The sequence below is a fragment of the Arachis stenosperma genome, chromosome 4, assembly GCF_014773155.1.
Source record: "Arachis stenosperma cultivar V10309 chromosome 4, arast.V10309.gnm1.PFL2, whole genome shotgun sequence".
Classification (NCBI taxonomy): domain Eukaryota; kingdom Viridiplantae; phylum Streptophyta; class Magnoliopsida; order Fabales; family Fabaceae; genus Arachis; species Arachis stenosperma.
The window spans coordinates 135,758,250-135,767,384 of record NC_080380.1 but is presented as its reverse complement, the minus strand read 5'-3'; the positions used below and the strand labels follow the sequence as shown (position 1 = coordinate 135,767,384).

At 29.5% G+C, this 9,135-nt stretch overlaps 1 long non-coding RNA gene across 2 annotated transcripts; it reads left to right on the top strand.

Annotated features, from left to right (window-relative positions):
- The first annotated feature begins 1,773 nt into the window (after positions 1–1,773).
- Positions 1,774–8,783, top strand: LOC130972931 (uncharacterized). 2 transcript variants are annotated; one of them, XR_009083962.1, is made up of 3 exons: positions 1,774–1,820; positions 3,391–4,587; positions 8,189–8,783. It is a non-coding gene; the product is annotated as an uncharacterized LOC130972931 (long non-coding RNA). The 2 variants fall into 2 exon arrangements; XR_009083961.1 differs by having other exon boundaries at positions 1,774–1,824.
- Positions 8,784–9,135: the final 352 nt, after the last annotated feature.

Here is a 9,135-nt window from a genome sequence, read left to right as displayed (position 1 = left end):
ATCATGTATTCTAAAAATACATGTTAGTTAAACTCATAAATTATTTTATATTTTTAGTGTATTTAATATATTGAAAGTACATTAATTTACATTTTCAAAAAAAAATAACATTTTTATTTTTATTTTTTCTTAACTAGCACCCTTAAATTCAAGACCAAACCCTTAAACTAAAGACCTTAATCCTTTGAACTAAGGTAATATCGAAATAGATGCGTCTTTTGTCTTTATTAGATGAATAAATGTATACTACTTAGGTTGAAGAAAAAACTATATTTGCTAGTCTTTTTGGTTCTTGCCCCACTTTGGAGATAGATTGACTATAAGTTTAATTAACTGAAAAAATAGCTCCAATCATGCATATGAAGATAATATTATAAATTTTAGAAAATTATAAATTATTTTAAGAATATTAAATTATAAAAAACATAATCTTTATAGATAGATAAGATTTTGATATTTTAATGATATACGTATTAAATATATCATTAAATATTGAAATAATACATATACATTAAAATTCAACCACTATATATTTGTATATATTTATACATATTTGTTAGAAATAAAAGACTAAGAGAGTAATCTGAAAAGTGTATTATTCAGTGTGATCAAAGGTACAATATATAAGGGATATTTATAGGTGCTAAATAAATCAAAATAATAAAGGCATAGAATCCTACAATTAATATATAAATATACTATATAAATATAGATGATACTAATTGATCTAAATTGATTCTAATGATTCTCTAACAATATTAATTTATATATTTTTCAAACTAAATAATCCACTACCATAGCAATCAAACTTGTCGTAATAAAATAATCAAATACGTCACAGACCAATAATAATTAAAATAGTATATAAATTCTTTTATGCGATGTCCAATATGTAATTTTTATATCCGATGGCTAATTGATGATTGATTTTTTATTACATTATTTAGCGTGATATACTGATATCAATCTTTTTTTATATAAAAATATGAAATTAATAACAAATGGCCTTTATAAGTATAAGTATGTCCTAAAACATATTTAAAATTTAAGAAAAAGATAAAAAATTTCTCATCAAATTAAATTATAAATAAGTCTCCAATTTTTATAAATAAGTCTTTTTAGCGATGATTTGAATTTAATATGAAAGAATCTATATGTTTCTCTCTTACAAGGATAAAAAACTTATTTGTAATTAAATTTAGTTAAAAATATATTTATTTTTGAGATAAAAAATTAGGAACCAATTTATTATATATTTTCTTAACTTTTTTCAACATTTGTAGAAACTCTCGACCATAAAAAGAGATAGCACAAAATAATTACAAAATAACAAAACAAAGAAAAATAAAAGGATAGAAGAAAAAAACTCTCATCGTATGACCCTTGAGTATTGTCATCACTCATTATGACGAAATTAGATAAATTCAGATTTGAAATTTTATTTTAAGCTAGTATGTTGTATTTTCTTTGCACTTTCCTCCAAAATGAGTTGCATTACTCTTTTCACACCTTCCACTCCTTCCATGTGTTTCATTCCGTGCATTCACAAAATCACAAAACAGGAGAATTATCTCATTTTTATAGTCAAACGTATTTAAATTGAAATAAATATGTTATATATCGGTGTAAGTAGTAGAACTTTGAATTAAGATAAGGTTGTTAGACACATTATTAAACATCATCAAAATCAGTGTGAATTTAATAATCAAAGTCACCTTTATATATATATAAGCTAGCAATAGGATCTTACACATGTTTATTAATATATGGTTACTTGGAAATTGGAATGACAATCAATCCCAACAACAACTGCGACTGAGGTAGGTATGCAATAATCTCAGTTCTATCTCTTATTATTGTTTATCTCTACGCGTTGTATATAGAATAATATCAAAACCTTGACCTAAAGCATAACATGTTATAGTCAGCAAGAGAATGTATGCTAATATAAGCCTGCAATTGGTTAGATTTATATGCTGAAAAAAAAGAAAAAGATAATGAACTTATAAGAATTTAAATTTAGAGATAGACAGAAATTTTTTTATATTTTTTTGTCCTTTTAAAGGTATGAATACTATAAATAAAATTCGAGACAAAATATTTACTATTCTACTTTATAAAACTGCAGTTAGACCACCATTGTCAAACCTCTATCATTGGTAATTTTATTGGTGGTCGAGAGGTGTTCATGGATCGGATCCAATCTACATATTTGCGGTGTTTATCTGAATTCGATATAAAAATTGTCGATATTGATCCAATCTGCAAAGCTATCAATCGGATCGGATCTGATCCGAACACTAATAAAATTGGATTGTGAATTTCATGTAATTAGTATCCACATATTCGCGGATCCGCAAAAATAAACAAATAAATAAGTAAATATTTTTTTATGTTTTATTTTAATTAATAATTATGATATATATTTATTTTATTTTATTATTTAAAAATATGTTTAATAATATTTTAAGAATAAACATGTTTAAAAGAGTGACAAAAAGAGAATTTGTTGTTATTTTTTAATTAAAAAAAGCTTTTTAAAATATTTATATATTTTGCGGATATATCCAAAATCTAATCCAACCCGCAAATGTGTGGATTGGATCGAATCGAATTTAAACTTAAAAATCACAGATATTGGATCCGATCCGATTCGAAAATTTTAGTGTGGATCAGATTGAAATTTAGTTATATCCGATCTGATCTAATACGTGTTCACCCCAACGATGACTATTTTGGTAATAGTCCAACTACAGATAGTATTCAAATATAAGTTTTTAGAGTTAAATTTTTTTTTTCCATACAACTCACACCGACTCTACTTAAGGGTTCATCTATTATCTTCATTGAAACTTGAATCCGAGTGTAATCTATTGCGTTTAGAAAATAATAATTATATTTTTGGTGATAATAAACATATATTTGATTGGGTTAAAAATCCAAAAATTTGTTTAATAAAATTTTGATTGTGCATGCCCATATGATAGTTAAATTGACAAAATAGACTAAATTATTTTGGGCTAATTAAACATTGAATGGAGACACAAGCTGCTGCCTTTTTTGAACTAACAAAAACATACATTGAGACTCATTAATGCTGTACTGTGTCTAAATTAGTTCGAATAGTGATAATTTTGAGAAAATAAGAGTTTTATAAATTATTGAAGCTAGAGTCTTACCATCTTAGGCTCATGTTTTATTGTGCTGCCCAAACAAAGAAAACCAACTGTCAAATAAGAAAAAATATGTGCATCCAAAGCTGTTGATTGAGACCAAGTCCACAACCTAGTTTACTTGTTTTAGAGTTATTCAACATCATCTCTTTTATGATCTATCATTGATTATTCTGTTTGTATGTTTTATCTTTTTTTCTTTTTTGTTTCACTTTAGTGATAAAAGACATATATTTGAGGCCAAGAAAAAGTCATCGAGAGAAAAGGCAAAGAGAGGTGACTTGGAGAGAAAAGGCAAAAATTATTTCATATCTCTTTTGATTGTATTTCTATTTTATATCTTGTATATGAGAAGTATCTCTTGCTAAGTTGGGTGAGCAATTAGTGGTTGTATCATTATCTTGAGAGGATTCCCTTGCTTGCTAAGTTGGGTGAGCACTTAGTGATTAAAAGTCTAGAGAGTGAACCTAGCCAAATCAAATTTGGGTAGAAGTTTAGTTTGTCCCTGATAGAATTAGGTTGAATCCTTGAGAATTAGTGTATGTAATACTTGAAAAGATAGTGAAAATTTCACCTGTGTTGTGATAAAAATTGGATGTAGGGTATATTGCACAAGGTAGTTAAACCAGGATACATGGCTGAGTCATTTTTTTCTCCTCTGCTCTGTTTCTATTTTCGATTATTATGAGACAAAATGAAATTGTCTCCTGCATAATCCATCTCGTAGTCTGAACAGAAGCTTAGTTTTATTTTCTGGTTTGATGATTAATTAATCAAGTTTAAAAGAAGGTCATATATTCAACTCCCCTTCTCTAAGCCATCAAGAACTTTCAATTAGTATCAGAACTTGGTCTCAAGAATCAAGTTTCATAGCTTGGAAAAAAGATTTAATAGCCAATAAATTGGATGCAAGCACTACAACCTACATGCTCACTGAGGATCAATCCAACAACAGACCACATTTCTTTAATGGCAAGAACTACATTTACTGAAAATAAAGGATGCAGATCTTTGTGCAATCTATTGACTACAATATATGGAAGATCATTGTAAATAGTCATCAAGTTCCAACCAAGGCCAGTGTCAAATGAGTGGTGTCTCCAAAAGAATAAGCCGAAGGGAACAAGGAGACAAGAAGAAGGTGGAGTTAAATGCCAAAGTCATCAACATGATGCACTGTGCTATCAACTTCGAGGAATATCGAAAGGTATCTAAATACAAAATGACAAAAGAAATTTGAGATAAACTCCAATTCACTCACAAAGGTACCAAACAAGTCAAAAAAACAAGAATAGATATGTTGCAAAAAGAATATGAAATGTTCTCCATGAAAGAAGGAGAAGAAGAACTTGATGAAAAACTTGATTGCGATGCGCAAGTGTACTTCATGGCCGACAATGAACAACTACAAGAGGTAAACTATTTTGATTTATCCAAAGAAGATTTATATTTGATGATTGATGATTTAACTGCCAATGTTAAAAATATTTTGGAAAATATGATAAATGCATAGTTGAAAATAATGTCCTAAGAGCAGAAAATGATTTTTAAAGAAAAGATGAAGGAAACTGAAGTTGACTTTGAATTAGTTGAAAAAACATATATTTTAGGTTTGAAATTGAAAAGTTTAAAGACAAATGTTTGATGATTAGGTTTTACTTAATCTTATTACAGAAAATGATAGATTAAATGAAGTGATTAAAAGTCTAAATCAAGATTTAGTACAATTTACACAAAATTTTCAAATTGCTAACTAATTAAAGACTATTATTTAAAAAATCTGATTTGAGTAATATTTTCAAAAATAATACGGCTTTTGAAAAATTATTTATTAAAATCAAGACATCAACTTCAAGAACTAAACCCTCATTTGAAAAATTTAATTTGGGTTACTTTAATAAAAATGATACAATTTTTAAAAAATCAATTGTTAAAATTAAAACATCAACTTCAAGGACGAGAAAGTTCAAAACTTCAAATCACTTTTAAAAATCTACAAGAAATAATCATTGTTTTAATTGCAAAAAATACGGTCATTCATCTTATCAATGTTTTATTATTGAAAGAAAAATAAAAAACAAAGTATATAAAATGGTAAATAACTTCAATATACTTAAACAACCAAAATGGATTAATATCAAAGAATCCAAATTGAGAACATGTAAAGTATGGCTCTTTTCGCTTCTGCTCGTCCAAGCATCTATCTGAAAATGTAACTCTGGCTCTTTTTACTTGCTTTCAGCTTTTCATTTCTTGTTTTTGAAGCCAAAGTACCATGTAAAGTATTATTTGCTTTGCTGAAATTTAACAAAAAAAAAAACAAGAACAGAAAAGAAAACTACAACCTTCATATCAAATATCAACTAACAAGTAGATAGATTACTAGTATTAACTGAAAAGCTCTCAGGTACCTACATATTTGGAGGGTGAGGTCATTCTCGTTTAGTAACCTGGTTGCTTATACTTTGCAAACATCATAGCAAGTTTTTTTTTTTCTGAAATGATTTGTTTAACAGTTCAAATTTAAGGTAATGTGTGTTGGGATTTGGATCTTTTCCATTCTCTTAGAATTAATATTTATGATGTCAGATTTTATAAGGAGAAAATACAAAATTACATGCATGCATTTCCTCAGTGAATTTTCCATGGAGTTCTTCTTTCAGACTTTTAAAAGAGGCTTCTATTATCTGTGGCAAGGTTGAAATTACCAATTAAAGATACTTCCTCTAACTTCTCTTGGCTTGTAAACTTGCACAGTTGTTCAGATAACAATTTTAAGTTCCCATCAATGCTTGCTTTGATTTTTTTTGTCCTTTTATCTGGTTTAAAACGTCTCTCAGCTGAATGAACACAGATCAGTTAAGAAATAATGCAAGACAAAAGAGAAATTAGCTATTACCATTAATTACAGTGAGTTATCATGAACGATCAACTTCTGCGGAATGCATTCCACTGAGTTGAAAGTGACAAGTTAAAATTATATAATTGTGAATCAAACTTACAAGTAACAGATGTGGCTGCAAAAATATACTTAGACTATAACTATTTGAAATTAGATTTAACTTGGTTAACCAAACAAAGTGCAGGTTGAGCAAACAGTAATTATGACTTTAAGGTAAAAATACAACAAGATATGGTTCCTTTTCTATTTATATTATTTTACTTGTATATTGAATATTCAAATACAACTTCCATAAATTTTTTCATAACATTAAATGAATCACTTACTCTCTAAATTATTTTCCTTTGTTCCTTTGTTTACTTGCATTACATCACTTTGAATAGAATCCAAATTAAAATCATTGCAAGCCTGCTCAATGAAGTTTCCATTATCCCAATTCTGTGTTCAAGTTTCTTCACTTAACTAATCTGCAAGAGCAAATAATGGATTCAGCTTTTTCTTCCTTTATTTAAGAACACATAAGCAGATAAAAAGACATTGACTTTTGGATTGATACCGTTAAACATTTCTAAGTCCATAGGCTAAGAATTGAGCTGTAGAAGCAAAACTCATACTTTCATGAAGTGCCCTTACTTTTAGGATCTGCAGAATTCTATCTAGACAAGAAATTGGATGAAGATATCAACTTAGGTTGTTGACTCTCTTCCTGTGAGTATGTGAGACGGAGTAAGCAATAATTTTTCTTGGTAGAATTTTGATGTTTTTGAGAAAATGCTCTATAGTAGGATTAAATAGTACAACAACATAAGATTAAAATTATGCAATATAAACGTTCTTGTTTTAAAAATCAATTAAAGGCAATAAATAAAATAAACAAACAATCTTGTTTTACTTAAAAACGTCTAGTATCTAGATAGTGGTGTTAAACCATTATTTTTACCAACCAAAATAATTAACATGGTTCTATACTTATAGCACGTTTCAAAAATCTAAATAGGATAAAACAAATATTGTGAAAGGATTTCATAAACAAATGTTAGTTTTAGAAAATATGATTATAAATTTATATTTCAGTATCATCTTAATTATCTTTATTGATGGTCCAAATAATATATGAATAAAAAGAAAATATTACATCCATAAATTAAGTATATTCTAAACTCAATGCTAAACCAGCTTCATTGAATCTAAATAAGAGAACAATACAAGAAAATACACCTAATAGAAACCACCGATGGGGAGAGCAGCTTTTTTAGCCACTTCTGATTACGTCTGGTTGCGTCGTAGAAGGTAGCAAAAAAATGACCATTATGCCGCCGATGTAAGCCAAACATCGGTTTGTAATTTCATAAAATAATTCCGTTGCAAGTATAGTTCTAAACCAACAAATAACCTGAATCAAAGTTTAATTTTGTTTGTCACAAGTGCAAATCAATAAAAAATGCCGAGAGTATTAGATCTCAGGTTGTTCTCCTTAGGAATTGCAATCACTTACTCATCATTGGCTATGGGAATTGCGGTTTTAGATCACAATTGACAAGAAAATTAAAGGACAAGAAAATAAATAAGCATGCAAAGAATTAAACTCAAAGCAATTAATTAAGGAAAAGGAATTCAAATGCTAAAAAGAACCTCTTGACAAGGGTTAAGATTCAAGATTTTCTATTCTAGTCGTTGACCACAATCATGGCAATTATAAAGAATTAATCCTATTTAGTCAACCCTAACATCGATGATAAGTCAAATAAGCATAATTGATCTCAATCCAAAAATTCTAGTCAACTCGCTAATTAACTTAGTGAAAGGCTAGTGTTAGTGGAAACCAAATCAACTAACAACTCTAAGTCATATTAATATTGGACATCAATGACTGAAGGTCACCTACGTCCTCAATCCCAAGCTAAGAGTGTAAAATCTACACTAAAATTAGAAGAAACATTTTATCGAACACTTAAAAGACATTGATGAGCGGATATTTTATACGCTTTTTGGGGTAATTTCATGTAGACTTTAGTATGTTTTAATTAGTTTTTAGTAGAATATTATTAGTTTTTGTGCAAAAATCATATTTCTGGACTTTACTATGAGTTTGTGTGTTTTTCTGTGATTTCAGGTATTTTCTGGCTGAAATTGAGGGAGCTGAGCAAAAATCTGAGTTAGGCTGAAAAAGGACTGCTGATGCTGTTGGATCCTGACCTCCCTGCACTCGGAATAGATTTTTTGGAGCTACAGGAGTCCAATTGGCGCGCTCTCAACGGCGTTGGAAAGTAGACATCTAGGGTTTTCCAGCAATATATAATAGTCCATACTTTGCGCGAAGATAGATGACGTAACTTGGCGTTGAACGCCAAGTTCATGCTGCTGTCTGGAGTTAAACGCCAGAAAAACGTCATGATCCGGAGTTGAACGCCCAAAACACGTCATAACTTGGAGTTTAACTCCAAGAAAGGCCTCTAATCGTGGATAGCTTTAGTCTCAACCCCAGCACACACCAAGTGGGCCCCAGGAGTGGATTTCTGCACCAATTATCTTAGTTTACTCATATTCTGTAAACCTAGGTTACTAGTTTACTATTTAAACAACTTTTAGAGATTTATCTTGTACCTCATGACATTTTCAGATCTGAATTACATACTTTGTGACGGCATGAGTCTCTAAACTCCATTGTTGGGGGTGAGGAGCTCTGCAGCGTCTCGATGATTTAATACAATTCCTTTGTTTTCCATTCAAACACGCTTGTTCTTATCTAAGATGTTTATTCGCGCTTAATTATGAAGAAGGTGATGATCCGTGACACTCATCACCTTCCTCAATCCATGAACGTGTGCCTGACAACCACCTCCGTTCTACATCAGATTGAATGAATATCTCTTAGATTCCTTAATCAGAATCTTCGTGGTATAAGCCGGATTGATGGCGGCATTCATGAGAATTCGGAAAGTCTAAACCTTGTCTGTGGTATTCCGAGTAGGATTCTGGGATTGAATGACTGTGACGTACTTCAAACTCCTGAAGGTTGGGCGTTAGTGACAGACGCAAAAGAATCAATGGATTCTATTC